The sequence below is a fragment of the Eleutherodactylus coqui genome, chromosome 2, assembly GCF_035609145.1.
Source record: "Eleutherodactylus coqui strain aEleCoq1 chromosome 2, aEleCoq1.hap1, whole genome shotgun sequence".
NCBI classification, from domain to species: Eukaryota; Metazoa; Chordata; class Amphibia; order Anura; family Eleutherodactylidae; genus Eleutherodactylus; species Eleutherodactylus coqui.
The window spans coordinates 85183905-85202428 of NC_089838.1; the positions used below are offsets into that span (position 1 = coordinate 85183905).

General features: G+C 41.5%; 1 protein-coding gene across 2 annotated transcripts in view; it reads left to right on the forward strand.

Moving 5' to 3' along the window:
- LOC136611506 (uncharacterized) overlaps positions 1-18524 on the forward strand; it is a 74433-nt gene that overhangs the window by 27126 nt on the left and 28783 nt on the right. Inside the window, exon 1 of one of the 2 annotated variants that reach the window (XM_066591168.1) lies at positions 14969-15122. The exons of the other annotated variant lie outside the window; for it this stretch is intronic. The gene's annotated coding sequence lies outside the window, so the exon portion shown is untranslated. Of the gene's footprint in view, positions 1-14968; positions 15123-18524 lie in introns of those variants that run through there. 2 annotated transcript variants of the gene reach the window in all.

The window sequence follows — 18524 nt, forward strand, 5'->3', positions numbered from 1 at the left end:
CTCGATGGTTTCATTTTGTCCCGTTTTGCGACCATGATTTTCACAACCGTAAAACGGGACAAAATCAAGCCCATGTGTTTAAGCCCTTAAAACGTATTTGCGCATGAACAAGTCAAAAGGCTTTTTTTCTTTTACCATTTAAATTTTGCGCTATTGTGCTTGGTAAAAAAAAAAAAAGCAGGAAGATAGGTCTTGACTTATCTTTCCTTGCAGGTAGAGAAAATACGGGTGAGAAAGATAGAACAAGGCCTATCTTTTCTCGCATGTAGTAATATCGAGCCAGAATCCCGCTAGTAAAAATGAAACCATTGAAATCCACTGTCTGTCATTAGCTTCTTTAGTAACGAAGTTGTTTCCTTGGCAATGGTGGGAGAAGCTATCTTCATATAGATGTTCCCATGAACTTAGACTGCATGCTGACAGACCTGCAAACACTATGACAATCTCTTCCTCGCTGCCTCTCTTAGGTTGTGGTTGTTTCTGTGTGTGTGTGTGTCTTTGTGTTAATGTGTGTATATACATTATATTGGATTTACTCAGTATTTGGCAAGAATGTCTGAATTATCCAAAGAGAGCAGAGGGTTGGGCATTCAGATACTGCCCCTTGCTGATTGGAGCACAGGCTGTGCAATGCAGCCTGAGAAGTCAGAGCAAAGAAGTGCAAGACAGTGAACTACTGGCTACATGTCTTCTGCATGAAAATGGATTTCAAACAATGCAACAGAAAAATGGGGAAGACCACCTGAAAATCAGAACTTAGACATGAAACAGGGTGCACAATGAGAGGGTAAGAAGAACATGGTGTATTTTTAAAAAATGTGCTGAAAACTCAGGTACGTTTTAGCTACGTTTACATTACATAGATTATTTCATAGAACATTTTACAACTGACTGAATGACATAAAGTTGGAAGCTATAAATGTATAGCTTGAAAGTCATAGAAGCTATAAGAATGACTGATATGTACTTCATGTACAGGCGTATTTCCTGCCCTAGGGCTACAATATATTTAATAGGATATTTTTAGCAGCACACATCCAGCTGAGCCTTTCTTACTTCATGTGACAGGTAAACAAAGTGCGGGCAGATTGTCCAATATTTGTTCAGGAAAGTTGCCATGACAACCCCTCTTCCACATCTCACGTCAACGCACGACATCAAGGCCCTTAGTTATATCTTAGTGACGGTCCCTGATCATCTGTGCTCATGGAAACCAACCTTCATTGACAGGACATTGCTATACTACTAGACGAACATGGCAACTTGTGCCTACAAATGTCTTGGACCATGGATCACACAATACACACATGCAATCTGTAAAGGATCTTTTCAATGTGTCTGGTGAGATCAATACTTAAACGCAATGTAAGAGCCGTATCCAAGGCGTCCATGCTGTATTGCAGGGTGTAGATACAGGGAGTGCAGAAGTCTCCACACATTTTCTAGGTGCTCTCCTTAAGGAAAGATGATACCCCTCCTGACCGAAGAAGCACCTCTACCACAAAAAATGTTCCTGGATGGGAGGACAGGTGGGGGCGCTGTTACTGATTTTACTTTGGGGTCTATTAGTTTCATTTCAGGTTTCAACTCTGATGTATTGTGTATAATGAATGTTACATTTGTTGCAAACAAACTAGAAAGTAAAGAGTACCGAACCCCACAAATAAGAGCAGAAGAAGGTGATCGGAAAAGAGAAGGGGGAGAAAGGAACTTACTATTTGTATAATGCCAATGTATTCTGTAGCGCTTTCAGGTAATTTATTTATTTATTACCCCTCAGCAAGTTGGGTACTTATTTTACCAACTTTGGAAGGATAGAAGGTTGAGTCAATCTTGAGCCGGCTACCTGAACCATACTGCGATTGAACTTGCAACCTTCAGGTCGTGAGCATTAACACTCTGCATCAGCCGATGAGACAAACCGTGGTCACATATGGAACTGTAAACCTGACTAGTTTTAAAGAGACTCTAGTCCTCTGAAGAGAGTCTGTCCCCTACTATTAACCCTATAAGCTAAGTTTATGGGCTGACAGTATATGACCCGCTGAGTCCAGGGATGTAAGTGTTATACTTACTTTCCCCGTCATTCCTCTGGTGTGAGCTCTGGATGCCGCCACTGAATGCATGAGGGCTCATGGAGGCTGTTGCGAGTGTCAAAGACATCCTACCTCCGATCCCGCTCCATACAAACCCCGGAAGTCTCATTCCTTAACATTCCGTGATGATAACTGTACAACATGGAGCGTTAAGGGGTTAGAGCTTTTTAAATGCTGCATTTGGTCTCTGAACATTTAGGTACTGTGGTTTTAGATGAGTAATGTGTATGTGCATGTATACTATTATATCATCAGCATATGTACATTGCTCTAGGAATATATCAACCGGACATCCCCAGGATTAGCACACGCTACAATGTACAAAGAGCATGCGCTGTACAGGAAATCCACAACAGCATGGATATGCAGTATGGAGTTTAAATCCGTTGCATGTCAATTTATGGTGTGCATGTTCAGTGCGGATGCCACCTGTTCTAATAACTTGTTGAAATCCTCATTTTTCTGTCGCAGCCTTTCCGACCCATTGGAACATACCGTTAGGAGAATCTATAGAGAGGGTTTCCTATACTAAGAGCCAATCTAATCTATACACATCTTAGCCTGATGTGGTGTGGTTTGTTTTCAAAACAACTCTGCCTTCATGTGTATGCGCTATGCAACTACATGCTGTGTCTCACACTAATGCTCACTCATGATCGCCATAGCCTCTACAGGATGGGCTGCAGAAAAGTAGCCTGAGAACTGTCTAAAAGAAAATTTGTCTTTGCTGCCCATAGTAACCAATCAAAGTGCAGATTTAATTTCCTATACAGCTGAGGTAAAATGAAAGCTGCGCTGCGATTGGTTGCTATGAGCAACAAATATTTTCTTTAAGACATCCCCCCTGTATAAGAAACTTCATTGAAATGTTGTTTACTGAGAAATATTTTAATGAGATGCCAAAAATTTCAGAAACTCTGAGGAGGCTTTCGAAAAATTCCACCAGTGTCTACAAAGTAGACCAGTTGGGAACATGCAAAGGGACCTCCACGTTGGTTTATCCTGAGTATTTTGTGTATCCAAAATACCTGATGCCTTTGTATTGTAACTATTATTCTTAATTCCACTGAATACTTTTCTCGAGCATGGATATATATGTATTGTAGTTACCATCCTGGGCTTCGTACTAGTTAGATATATATGAGGTCCCCCACAATGTGATCATGTGATCACATATACGGACAGTAACTTATAGCTTAGGGACCAACCCACAGTCTTTTTACTTAAAGAATTCACTTTATTAAGTAATTGACAATATTTTCTTATGTTTTAGAATTTATAATTGAGTGTTATTGGAAGACAACTACTATTTCAGGACAACTCAGTTTGGCTGGGTTTTTCGATACATAGTTGTGCTATGGACTGTTTACACCTCATTATGGCCTCCATCCAGGGGTACCATCAAGGTTTCTGTTTGAAATCCCCAAAACAGCACCCCTGTATGGGACCTGATCAGAACCTATTTCAGCTATTAATGAAAATTGCTGCAATGGACACCAATAGATCTCCATTTTGGCAGATTTCCATTCATTTCTGGCATTTCAAAGAGTAGCGCAATGTACCACATTATTCCTTCCTGCACTAAATGCCTCAAACAAAACAGAAACCTGCTGAAACGGAGGCTTATTGGTCTCCATTTCAGCATTTGTCATTAATAGCCCAGACAGGTTCCATTCGGGGATGTCGTTTTTGGAATCTTAAATGGCAACCATGACGGGGCTGCTGGACGGAGACCATAACAAGATGTGAATAGGCCCTTAGCCTTTTTGGTTTTTATCAATAGCATTGTCCTTAAAAAGTTGCAGCAACCTGACTTATCTGCCACCAGGAGGACAGCTACTCTAGAAAGTAGGGACTAGATAGCTCAGTTCAAGGAAATTGCATTAGTAGGTGTGGAGACGCATGTGTGTGTATGTGTGTATATATATATATATATATATATATATATATATATATATATATATACTACTTCTCATTAATTTCAACACAAACCCAGATTCTTCCATTTCTCTGTAAAGTATGAACACACTGTGTGTGTTTCAGAGGCATAACTTAAGCTGCTGGGCCCAAGTGCAAAATCTATCACAGAGCCCCCCAAATTTAACCCTTTCCAATCCACTATCTGACGTCTTCAGACATTCTGATTGAAGGCTGTACAGCTTCGATGTCGGAAGACGTTCGGCAGGGTATTCTTACTGTATATTACTGGCCGCTCTATTGTCAGGGGCCCCTCCAGCATGTCCCATACCGCAGTACTGGCCAGCAGATGGCACCATTGTATAATGGCAGGAAGAGAAAGCCCCCTAGGAAACCCTGACTCCAAAATTGTATCGCAAAGGGTTAATGCGTATCTCCTCGTATTACATCTCCTGGTGTGTTTTGCACAGAAATAAGTCCACCTTCTCTTTTAAACACTTACAGCACTGGCATGTATCCAATTTATACATTACTTATATAAATATCCATGAAAACTAGTTTATGAAGAAAAGGGGCCATGAAACCTGTAAAAGAGAAACTGTCTTTGACTGCCCACAGTAATCAATCACAGAACAGTTTTCATTTTTCAAGAGTAGAATATGAAATGAAACCTGCGTTGTGATTGGTTGCTGTAGGCAACATAGACAGATTCTCTTTTATGCAGGTTTCTAAATCAGCACAGTAAAAGAACTCTGGTTTTTGCCTTGTATTGTGATACTTTGTAAACTTATGAAAATATGTCACATGGTCTTGTAAATGGCTCCCAGGAAGGAGTTATTAATTGATAAGCGAACAGTCATAGTCATACTAAGAAATGCAGGACAAAGTTTGCATGAAATGGCTCGTCTGGAGATTTCTCTTGGTGGCATGCAGTGTACCCTCCAGACCAAGAGTCTATGTGGTTGACTGCGATCTTGACAACCTCAACTGACCACAAAACAGAACAAGTTTATCAGAGTGTTCCAAACAGGACAAGTTTAAATCAGCTTGTCACATGCGTGTGCTCTGATGGAAACATGTCAATCGCAGTCCTTTAAATGCTACTTTGTTGCCAATGACTTGAAGAGATGTGTTGGAACTCAAAAATCGCTACTTATGCCCAATGATAAAAAGAGGTTATTGCGTATTAAAACTTATGAATCGGACCAGTAGTCAGGGAGAGAAGCTTCTTTTCACAGACAAATTGAAGTTTGAGGTCTTTGTGTCTAATAGGTGAAATGTAATCCATCATACAACAGGTGAGTACATAATTCCTGCAGCCCACAGTCAAGCATGGATGAGGTCCCATTATCATCTGGGGATGTTTCCGAGCTGGTGTGGTTGGTGACTTACTAAAAATCAAGGACATTGTGGACTCCAAGTGCTACCATAACATCCTAATCTGCCATGCCATCCCTTTTGGCGCCTGTCTTATTGGTCTTGGTTTCACACTACAGTAACGTAACGATCCAAAATACACCTCTTGTCTTTGCAAAACTATGTTGAGTGAAAAGAATGGCAGCACATGAAGAATATGGTCTGGCAATCCTAGAGTCCTAATTGCAAAGACTCCTTTGGGATTATCTGGACAGGTGTTTGCGATATGTACAAGTTACAAGCCAAAATCACTTTTGGAAGTTGCTGCAAGAGAAGAGCAATCGGAGCTGAAACTTTTTTTTTTTAAGGAACATTAATTGGGCATTTCATATGATACAGTACAGATAGAAAAGGGGAGAAGCATCAGCAGTATTTTGCACGGAGCTGAAACTTCACGCAAGCTCACTAACAGAATGTCCCACATTTGCACTGCTGTGATCACTGCTACGGCTGGGTACTTTGATGAGAAAATGATTAGGGAAATCACAGCTCAATGTGTCTGTAAATAATGTGTATGAGTCCGTTTCTTGCCTAGAAAAATTCTGAAATCCATATTCATGACAATCTATAGTGGGTTACTTTGTTTTATTTCCGAAAAAATTGTAAATTTAGGTGGTATTGAGATTAATATATACATATATACTGAATATGGTATTAGGTGCATAAACTACAATTCCGTTACTTAATTATTAATAATAATTATTAAATAAAATAAATAAATACAAATAGTATATGCTGTACATACATATGTCATTATCTAAATCAAATCTAAGTTTTCCAACCCACATAAGTCATACATATATTTTAGGTTGCTTTATAGAATGGAGAGCAGTTCTGTAAGAGCACCATCCACTCTGATGGACTCCAGCTGTCCATTAATTACTCTGATCACAAATTATCTGAAAGTCGCCACGTATGGTAATATTTCCCTGCATTTCTTCTTTCTTCCATTCCCTAATATTTCAGAGTGTGGCTGCTATTCATGAAGCAGGCCAGTCTCACATATGCATAGCATTTCAAGTTAATTAATAACATTCCCCTTGTCACATGATGTCAGGAAAGTGTGAATACTTTCCATTTTGATGAGGAAACTCAAATGGTCAGATAGAGATAGATAGATAGATAGATAGATAGATAGATAGATAGATAGATAGATAGATAGATAGATATGGGATAGATAGATATTAGATAGATAGATAGATAGATAGATAGATAGATAGATAGATAGATAGATATGAGATAGATAGATATTAGATAGATAGATATGGGATAGATAGATAGATGGATGGATGGATGGATAGATAGATATGAGATAGATAGATATGAGATAGATAGATATGAGATAGATAGATGGATGGATAGATAGATATGAGATAGATAGATATTAGATAGATAGATATGAGATAGATAGATGGATGGATAGATAGATATGAGATAGATAGATATTAGATAGATAGATATGAGATAGATAGATATTAGATAGATGGATGGATGGATGGATGGATGGATAGATAGATATGAGATAGATAGATATGAGATAGATAGATATGAGATAGATAGATGGATGGATAGATAGATATGAGATAGATAGATATTAGATAGATAGATGGATGGATGGATGGATAGATAGATATGAGATAGATAGATATTAGATAGATAGATATGGGATAGATAGATATGGGATAGATAGATAGATAGATAGATAGATAGATAGATAGATAGATAGATAGATAGATAGATAGATAGATATGAGATAGATGGATGGATGGATGGATAGATAGATAGATATGGGATAGATAGATAGATAGATAGATATGAGATAGATAGATAGGTAGATGATAGATAGATAGATAGATGAGATAGATGAGATAGGTAGATAGATATGAGATAGATAGATATTAGATAGATAGATATGGGATAGATAGATAGATAGATAGATAGATAAATATGAGATAGATAGATAGATAGATATGGGATAGATAGATAGATAGATAGATAGATAGATAGATAGATAGATAGATAGATAGATAGATAGATAGATAGGAGATAGATATAGATATGAGATAGATAGATAGATAGATAGATAGATAGAAATGCGTGCCAAAAAAGGAAATTAGAACAAACCCATTGCGCTCGTATATTTTCTGCGTGCAGAAATGCACGCAAAAACGTCCATCTAAAGGAGCCTTAAAATGAAATCTCACTAAAGCGCTTAAATGGTGTTCTGTGTTTATAAATAAATAACATTAAATAATCACTTGGGCAAAACTGTTTAAAACTAAACATTTGGCTTTTCTGGCAGTGTTGGGTAAGACCTGGGGGGCTTGCAGATTGGATGGTTTGACTAGTTCTGATAGTAGAGTCATACTATGTTAGGCTCTATGCTGCCAAGCAGGTGATCTATATTCTATATGCAGGCCATCACATATCCCACTTGTACATTAGAATACATTGGAAAGTTGGAGCGTATCTGGTATCCTGTTTTAGGTGCTATTCCTATAGTCCACAGACCTACTTAACTGTGTATTAAAAATGTGCAAACACATCAAGAATTCATAAAAGTGGAAGAAAATAGACAGAAGTGAGCTACATGGAAAGTATCATGCATGTCAGCTGTCTATTGATAGCAGTATATGATGGCCACACGTGGAAGCTGCACTGCAGCTCTGAGAGCAGAATGGCAAAGCACAAAGTAAGCTTAAGAGCAGAGCGAATACATGTCATAGATATAATGTACCTTCCTCTCCGGTTCTGAGAACATCCTGGGAATGATCGTGGAGCCGGAGGAACATCGGGACATGAGCTGATACAAGTACAAACAGGGACAGACTTTTGAACTATGGAAAAAAAAATCCCAGCAGATGCTGACGTCTGTAAGAAGCATGCAAGCTCCGCTCGGTCAGGAGGGTAAACACTGTGATTATGGAAAGAAAGTACATTGGACCAAAACAAGCAGCCGGCGTGTAGCAGAGCCCATGGAGTGTGCAGAGCTGCTCCACAGAACCTGGCGGATGGCACACTTCCCAGATAGCACAGAACCCCTCCTAAAATCTCCTGAACATACCCAGCAGAGGGCCATCAGAGTCCTGGAAGCTGCACCAGCCAGTTCTCTGCTCAGACAAGAAGTGCATTAATATTATAACAACTTTATAACAAAGTCTAAAGTAATCCAAATGTTTCTTTCTAACCTAAAAGGGGTGTCCAGGATTAGGGAAAAAAGGCTCGGCTCTGTTGCAGAAACAACATCACGCTTGTCCCACTGCTGCATCTCCTATTGCAGTTCATCCATCCGCTTGTATGGAGGTGCGCTGCAATACCAGATACAACCCAACTACAAGGGTGGCGCTGTTTCTGAAAAAGAAAAATAGATGCTTTTTTCTAAACCTGCGCAACCTTTTTAAAAAGTTGCCATTACCATTGTATTTCTATTCTTTGCAGTGCCAAGAAATGATTGCTACTTAGAAACCACCCACAAGCAGAAGAACAGCTGCAGAAAAATCTTATAATGGCTTTAGCTGTATTCTAATGGCTTCTGCTTCTTAAAGGGTCCCCGCTCAAACAAGCGATAATGGGCGACTGAGGGTCTCAGCAGGAGGACAGTGTGTACTCAGCTTATTGTCAAGGGGTCGTTTATAACAAGTGGGGAGTGATAAACACAGAAAAGCCCTTTAATATAATCTTCTTCTGTCACTGGAGGTGGTAGTATGACATAGGATTCAGGATACAATGCAGCAGATGGAGTAACCAAAGTTTAAAATATTTATTTATAAATCCAGGAATGTACAGGAATGAGAATAATACAGCAATAATGATTATGCAACTAAACTTTTACCTTAGAATACCTTGTCACTAACTACAAAAGAAATGCAAACCAGGAACCAGCTTCTCTGCAGTCGCTCCCATGAAAGGACTGGCTGGAAACCACAACTGATGCAGAAGAAAATGGAGAAAGTCCAGCATTGGGTAAAAAGCTTTCAGTCTTTATTAAACAATCCAGACAAACATGAAGGAACAGAGAGCATGTGCTATCTAACACTAACACTTTTTTCTTATCGATGCAGTTTAATTGGGGACCCAGAATTCAAACTCAGTTGAAAATGTCTCTTTAAGCACCAGCTGACATAAAGCGTTAGCGTGTGTAATGTTAGTTTGTTCAACAGTATAATCTCCTCAGTGCAGTATGGGAATTCTTCAACAAGCCTGTGAGTTACTTAATTGGGTCCCTAAAGGTGTACACGCCTAATTTCAGAATTGAGGCCAGCCTCACTTACAGTTTGTTACATTGGAGTCGTCAGTACTACCAGCCTAAGTTTTTCCTGGGTCACAGGTGAGACTTTGCTGTCTTGGATCCCTGTCCCAGTCCAGATACCCCACCGAGTAGGAAAAGTAGTGTGGTCTCTCTCTTACAGCAAGCAGTCACTGGTTCCTCTGTTCAGCACTGACTGTGCACTCCAAGTAGTGCTTTCACATCCAGGTTCTGCTCTCCTGCTGCTTCTTTCCTCTTGCACTCCAACGCTGCTCTCGGCCTTTATCTTGCAGGCAGGAGTTCCTCTCCCTGCGCTTTCCGTGTGGTGCAGCAAAAATTGTCTTTTATCTGGGAGCCTTCGCTAATCAATACAAGTCCTCTGAGCATGCTCAGTCCCCGTGTTCTAAAATTTCATGATCATTTTGGTGCCAATTTTAAAGCATTTCATAGGCCATCATCATAGCGATCTTTTAGCCCTTTAGGGTAGCCCCTTACACAGCTCTGCTCATTTTAGGGGTTGACTCATCATGTCTACCCTGCCCAAACGATGGACAATGAGCTGAACGATGAGCATTCAGTACTGATCGGCCGCTATGTTAAGTCAATGGAGAGGGGCTGGGGAGAGCGAAGAGAGAAATCTCCTGCCTCCTCGCTGTGAGCCAGCGATACGTATGTGCGTGGACGAGTGTCAGGCATCGTTTGTCCAACACTCGTTCTGTCTAAATGGGCCTTTATTGTATAAATCAAGGTTTTATGTTAATCATATTTTTTTAAGAATATTTGATCATTTTTTCCAATTATGCTATTCTGTGTTCCAAGTGTAACGGAATCCTTGTTACATGGACACAAAAGTGGTGTCTGTATCACTAATCCGATTGAATGGTTCCGTTCGGGGTTCCCGTCTCAATACCATTTTTGGTATTTTGTGACAAAATCCAGAGATGGAATCCCATAGTCAAAAATGTTGTGGGAATGCTGTGCGAGCCTAATAATAGTCGGACACTTCCTGTTCTGTAGGTTGTCATACACGCTGCAGTCCCACTCCAACAGAACCTCTGATCTCTGCTGTTTAATCCTTTGTATACTGTAATTAACAACCATCTTGACATTCAAAGGGACAAGGGGATACCCGCTTTGTGTCACAGGAAATCTCTGGGATCGATCAAGGCCCATACCTAGTTTTGGCAACCAGAAGAGTCCATTGACCATAACTCCGGTTGTTAAAGGAGATGTCCCGAGGCAGCAAGTGGGTCTATACACTTCTGTATGGCCATAATAATGCACTTTGTAATGTACATTGTGCATTAATTATGAGCCATACAGAAGTTATCAAAAGTTATTCACTTACCTGCTCCGTTGCTGGCGTCCTCGTCTCCATGGTTGCCGTCTAATTTTCGCCGTCTAATGGCCAAATTAGACGCGCTTGCGCAGTCCGGGTCTTCTGCTCTTCTCAATGGGGCTCGGTGTAGCTCCGTGTAGCTCCGCCCCGTCACGTGCAGATTCCAGCCAATCAGGAGGCTGGAATCGGCAATGGATCGCACAGAAGAGCTGCGGTCCACGGAGGTAGAAGATCCCGGCGGCCATCTTCACCGGTTAAGTAAGAAGTCACCGGAGCGCGGGGATTAAGGTAAGCGCTGTCCGGTGTTCTTTTTTAACCCCTGCATCGGGGTTGTCTCGCGCCGAACGGGGGGGGGTTGAAAAAAAAAACAAAACGTTTCGGCGCGGGACAACCCCTTTAAGGCATACTTACTGTATGTGTGTCCTCACAAATGTCTGTGTACTATTAGTTCAATATGTACTGTCATATAGATCTATATTGGTACTAGAGATTTGTGAACATGCTCATTTAGAGCAATTACTCGAACGAGCATCGCTTTTTTCGAGTAACTGCCTACTCGGGCGAAAAGTTCTGGGACTTAGCTCCGCCCCGTCTCACCCCCTCCTATTGCAGATAGTGGCGAGGGGCGGGGAAGGGGCGTGAGCTCAGTTCCTGCTCCTGGCTCTTCCATCCTCCCCCCCCCCTGCAGACAAGGACACCGTATATCGGCTCAGCGTGAAAACCGAGCCGATATACAGTCGTCTGAATAAGCCCTTAGGGTGGATTCAGATGACCGTATATCGGCTCGGTTTTCACGACGAGCCGATATACGGTGTCCTTGTCTGCAGGGGGGGGATGGAAGAGCCAGGGGCAGGAACTGAGCTCCCGCCCCCTCTCCACCCCTCGCCACTATTTGCAATAGGAGGGGGGTGAGAAGGTGGCGGAGCTAAGTCCTGGCACTTAGCTCTGCCCCTGTCCCGCCCCTCCCATTGCAAATAGTGGGGAGGGGCGGGCAAGGGGCAGGAGCTCAGTTCCTGCTCCTGGCTCTTCCATCCTCCTCCCCCTGCATATGAGGACACCATATATTGGCTCGGCATGAAAACTGAGCCGATATACGGTCATGTAAATAACCCCTTAGGCTTATATTCCAAGTTATGTTACAAGGCCTGTTAAAAGGTCTGACACTGACTTGCAGGAATGGTAGGTGGTGATGTAGAGGCATTCTTCCATCTTTCCATCTGAACGTACGGCCGCATGCACACGGTAGTGCCGGATACCTCATATGGAATCTTGCAGCGGAATCCGGCCCTGGCAGCAGCGGCGTCAGTGCGTACCTGCTTTTGTTTTCTTCAATCTGTACTGCGGATAGTTTGCACGGCTCGCCGTCAGACAGGCGCAGTATAGATTATTTCTTTTTAAACTCCTGCTTTTCCAGCGTTATCGCCTAGTGATGACGCGCAATTCACAACTTTTTTGCAATGTCAATTGTGGAACGGCCTCGGATCGGACGGCTTCCATTGACTTCAATGGAAGCCATCTGCAAGTAATCCGCTCAAAAATGGAGCATGCTGTGATTTTTCATGCACAAGCAAAAATTGCAAATGATTTCCACTTGTGTGCAGGAAGAATCACTTTTCCAGAACATGCTATGGAGGATATTTGCTGTGGACTCTGGAGGCGGACACCTGCCCTGGATTCTGCAATGCAAATCCGCCCGTGTGCATTCACCCTAACTCTATGACTCTTCAACATAGTGTTTTCTGATTGCATAATTTTGCAGGATTTTTGAGGATTCTTGAACTATTAGCCCTACTCTAAAATTAAGCCCTTGTTACAGTTAATAAAAAAGTTAATTTAAATAGTGTCCTGGCAACTATACACGTAAAAAAAATGTAACCTTTTGCAGCAAAAATTAATATAAGACACTGTCTTATTTTCAGGGAACTGGGTAACAAGCATTTATCTAACATATACACATCTTATCCTGATGTGGTGCAGTTTGTTATCAAAACAGCTCTGCTCTCATGTGGCTGCATTATGTAACTACATGCTATCACACTCCCTCATCATCACCATAGCATCTACATGATGGGCCATGGAAAAGTAACCCGAAAAAACACTCTTTTGAAAGCTGTTTAGAAGAAAATCTGTCTGTTGCCCATGACAACCAATCACAGCTCAGCTTTCATTTCTTATACTGCTGAGGTAAAATGAAAGCTGCGCTGTGATTAGTTGCTATGGGCAACAAGATTTTCTTTTAGACAGCTTCCATAAAAGTGTGGTGCTGGGCTCATTTTCTGTGCCCCCGCCCCGTACAACAATCTTCATTGGAATGTTGTTTAGTGGGAAATATTATAATTAGTTGTGCCAAGAATAAAAGGAAAAGCCATCGGAGGCTTTAAAAAAATTCCTCCAGTGTCTACAAAGTAGACCAGTAGGGAACACGCAAAGGGACCTCCACGTTGGTTTGTCCTGAGGATTTTGTGCATCTGCAATAACTGAGGACTTTGTATTATAACTATTACTCCTAATTCTACTGAATACTTTCCTGAGTGCATTGTATATTTAGGACATACAACAATAGAAAAAAACACAAAGACGTTCCAGCTTTATCACCCCAGTCGAAAAAGGGGAAGAAAAGGGTACTGGTCAGTGTAGACAAAACCTCCTACACCGACAATATGGACCAGTGGTGGGTGTAACTACAAAAATAATAATTAGGGCTCCTGCACACGGGCGCATTTGTGTGCACATTTGCGCCAGCAAAAACTTTGTACCAAATGCGCAGCAAATAGAACCCACTGATATCAGTGCGTTCCTTCACACTTGTTTTTTTCGCATGCGTTATGAGCACAATTGCGCACCAAAGGCCCCTGCCTGCCAAAAATCGCGTTCTTAACTATGTGATCACATTGGCCTACTACGTCAGCTGACCCGCCTACTCAAACATTGCACAGCGCAAAAAAGTCCAGTAAAAAGTGCTGATGCGGGCGCTATAGCATGAGATTGTGCACTCTGCATAGCGCATATACGTCACACAATAGCAAGCGTATATGCGCTTATGCTTGTGTGTGGCAGCCTTTATGGATAAACCCACAAGGTGCAAGAGCCAGCATTCCGAGGGCTCCTCCACACGTATTTACGAGGGCGAAATCTGTGTACAAAATATGCCGTGAATAGAATTAATGATGTCAACAGGTTCGTTCACATTTCCATATGTTGTAAAAAAAAAAGGCAGCATGCCTTACTTTTGTGCATATTTGCGCATCAGAGGTCCCCATAGAAGTCTATGGGGGGTGCAAATGCACGTAGAATAGGCAAGAAGATGGGCGAAAAACAGCGTAATTCCGCTGGAAATAGAACACATCTGGAGCTCATTAGGCTAATTAGCCTTATCAATGGATGGGATGGTGGTTGCATGTTTTTTTGTTTTTTGCAATTGCGCAGCACGTGCAAAAAGTGCAATAAAAAATTCGACACACAACAAAAAGTATTTGCACTGAAGTGTGCGCAAAAACGCATATGCACGTGAAAAGCAGCCCTGAACATTTGGGTGGCATATATCAGATTTAACCCTTCTTCACCCTATCAAGCTGTCTCTATGGACATGAGAGTTTCTATAGATGTTAGAAATCTACCGCACACCTCTGAATAGGATCCGCAATAATCCAGCGCCCGCCGCGGACACAACATCCTTCTCAGGTACGGAAAGGCTTTTCAGTGGCAGAAGCTTCTGCAATAAACCTGCAGGACCCTGAGCCTGTTGGATATTTAGTAACACCCAGCCAGTGACACTCTGTATCGCTGATCACACTTTGTATGGATACATTGTACAGTAATGATACTTTGTGCTGTTCTCTAGGAATAATTAGCAACTGACCGAGTTGTAAGGACACCAAGAATAAGCTACAAGGTCATCCCCAATGACTCCACACCATTGTGTCCTGTGACACGTGACTGCTGGGGCGAGGACAACACTCAGCAGGCACTTTCTTTGAAAAGCTGGCAAGAGTCTAGAAAGTTGTTCCCATAGGGACATCAGCAGGAAGCGATACAAACATCCCAAACACAAGTACCCAGCATGCACACGGAATAATCTACAGGACTGGAGGGGACCATGCTACTTTAGGTAATGATGTGTGCCAGGCTCTTGTCTGCTGCCTCCTGGGCTACTTGTGCACTGTTTATTTACATTGCTGTCAAGTATATATTATACTGCTTGTCCTACATGCCATAATTAGTGTTGAATGAACTAAAACAGTTGACCCCAAGATAAGTGGGTGGTGGGGGTGTTGGAGGGTTTCCTTTTGCTCAGCAGCTAACACCGTTGCCTTGCAATACTTGGGTCTTAGGTTCATATCTGCATGGAGTTTGTATGCTGTCCCTGTGTTTAATAATAATCACATTGTTTTATTTAAATCAATGCAGATGTTGCCCTTGGTCAGATATTCAACCTAGGACCCCAGCACTGCAAGGTAACAGTGCTAACCACTGAGCCACCATGCAGCTTTTCCCTCCTTCTTATTCTTCCACCTCCTCAATAAATGTATGCACTGTATAAATAAAGGTGATTATTATGAAGAAGAAACTCACACAGAAACAGGGAGAGTATATATACTCCATGCAGATCTTATTGAAGAGTATATATACCCCACGCAGATGTTGTTGGAGAGTATATATACTCCATGCAGATCTTGTTGGAGAGTATATATACTCCATGCAGATGTTGTTGGAGAGTATATATATCCCATGCAGATCTTGTTGGAGAGTATATATACTCCATGCAGATGTTGTTGGAGAGTATATATACTCCATGCAGATGTTGTTGGAGAGTATATATACTCCATGCAGATGTTGTTGGAGAGTATATATACTTCATGCAGATGTTGTTGGAGAGTATATATACTCCATGCAGATGTTGTTGGAGAGTATATATACTCCATGCAGATGTTGTTGGAGAGTATATATACTCCATGCAGATGTTGTTGGAGAGTATATATATACTCCATGCAGATCTTGTTGGAGAGTATATATACTCCATGCAGATGTTGTTGGAGAGCATACAAACTCCATGCAGATCTTGCCATTGGTCAGGTTTGAACCTAGGACCCCAGTACTGTAAGGTAACAGGAGAACCACCACATCATTGCTATTGGTGAAGGTTCACTTCAAACTTATTCAAACCAAACCAAACTTTTCAAAAGTATGCTCACCTCTAGCCATTGTGTAATATTTCTATTATTGTGTCTGTAATTGGTGACGTGTGTATATATATATATATATATATATATATATATATATATATATGGGGAGGGTTTAATAGTTTTGTTGTGTAAAAAGACTCCTGAGTATTTTATAATTAGAGGATAGCTTCAAGCAGTCACAACTTTGGGGATGTACCAAAACCACTACAAAAACAGAGTGGACTGCACTGACATTGATTTTACCACAATTTGCTATGAATTGTGAAAAGTCGTTGGGCCTTTTATTCTGTGTTGTGTTACACTGCTTGGCACTGCAGGTTACGTGGAGACTACATTTAACCCCTTAACCCTTTAAGGACATGGCCCTTTTTTTCCCCATTTTCGATTTTTCCTTCCCCCTTTTCATAACTTTTATTTATCCATTAATGTAGATGCCTGAGGGCTTGTTTTTTGCAGGATAAGGTGTATTTTTCAATGGTGCTATTTAAACGCATTAGTTTAATTTAAAAAGAACTTTTTAAAGTCCTTTTTAAATGTTTATGTTTAGATGTTTGTCTAGTTACTCTATTTATGTCTTTAAGATATTCTATTAAATTTTTTTTCAATTATTTTCTGCCGCCATCTTCTGACAGCCATAACTTTATTTTTTCGTCGGCATCGTTGTGCGAGAGCTCGTTTTTTGCAGGACATCCTATAGTTTCTGTTGGTACCATTCTGCAGTACATATGACTTTTTGATCGCTTTTTATTGCATTTTTTTCGGGGATCGCGTGACGAAAAAAAGTGCATTTCTGGCGTTCTTTATTTTTTTTGATGACGTTCCCTGTGCGGGGTAAATAACACAGTATTTTGATAGATCAGACTTATACGGATGCTGTGATACTATATGTGTTTTTGTTTTATTATTTAGATTCTTATATTATAAATATGGCAAAGGGTTTTTTTTACTTTTATTACTGTTTATTTATTTTTTATAATTAATAAAAAAACTTTTTAAAATTTATTTTTACTGGGTTTTTTTTATTAGTCCCCAGAGGGAACAAGAACTTGCGATGCTTTGATCGCTCCTACAGTATGATGTAATGCCATAGTATTACATTATACCGTGATCAGACAGGCATTGTATGAAGCCATGCTAGAGGCATGGCTTGATAGGCATTTTGCTATGACAGCCCTGAGACTTTCAGAAGGCCCCCTGCTGCCATGACACTTGCACGGCAACCCACCTTCTTATTGTGGGGAGGGGGTGTATGGGACCCCGGAACATTGGTTGGGTGATTCACATGCTGCTGTCAGAATTGACAGCAGTGTTTAAAGGTTTAACAGCTCCGATAAGCCGCACAGCTTATCGGAGCTGCTGCAGGTGGGTGTTGACTGTAAGAAACATCCGGCACCCGTGTTGTATGGGGTGAGATCGCCCCGTGATCTTCCCTTATACATACCCCGAACGTGTAGGATGTAACCATATAGCTTTTTAATTTTCTGGCCGACATGAGGGCTTGTTTTTTTTGGGACAAGTTGTATTTTTTATGGCATTATTTTAGGGTGCATATAATGTCTTGTATGACTTTTATCAATATTCCTTTGGGGAAGGGGATTGGGAAAAAAAGACATTCTGCCATCGTTTTTGAAATTTCATTTTTATGGTGCTCAGCATGCAGAATAACTAATGCCATATCATTCCTCTCTTGGTCAGCATGATTCCACTGATACCAAGTTTATGCATTATTTTTCATGTTTTGCTATTACTCTACACACTCAAAACACTTAGACCGGCTGCACACGGCCGAGAAAATTGTGTGAGATTTGTGTGTTGTGAGGCACACAAATATTAACCCCATTCCTTTGAATGGATTCATACACATGAGCAATTTTTTTGCTACAAAGCACCACGAACAAATTGCGGCAAGTTCTATCTGGTTGTGTGCTACCGCATAGCAGCACCGATCGTTAGCCTGAAAGCATTACGTCAGAAAAGAGATCCGGAACTGTGAAGCTGGACACAGCAGGGAGCCAGAAGAGCTGATTTGTTATTTTAACACGTGGGGATCCTGTTTTCATAACAATTTAAGGCCAGCTGCACACGGGCGGAAATCCCACGGCGGGATTTCTGCCGCTCAAACCCTGCACAGAAACGTCACTCACGCAGCCGGCGACTCCGGTCTGCGCATGCGCCGGCTGCCCGGCAGCCGGCACATGAAAAAGCCAGGGCCGCCGGGCGCGGGTGAGTACGCGCTCATCTCTGCAGGCGCTCGGGTCGGGTCCCGCGGCGAGAATTCTCGCCGCCGAATCCGACCCACTCGTCTGCAGGCGGCCTAAATAACTAGG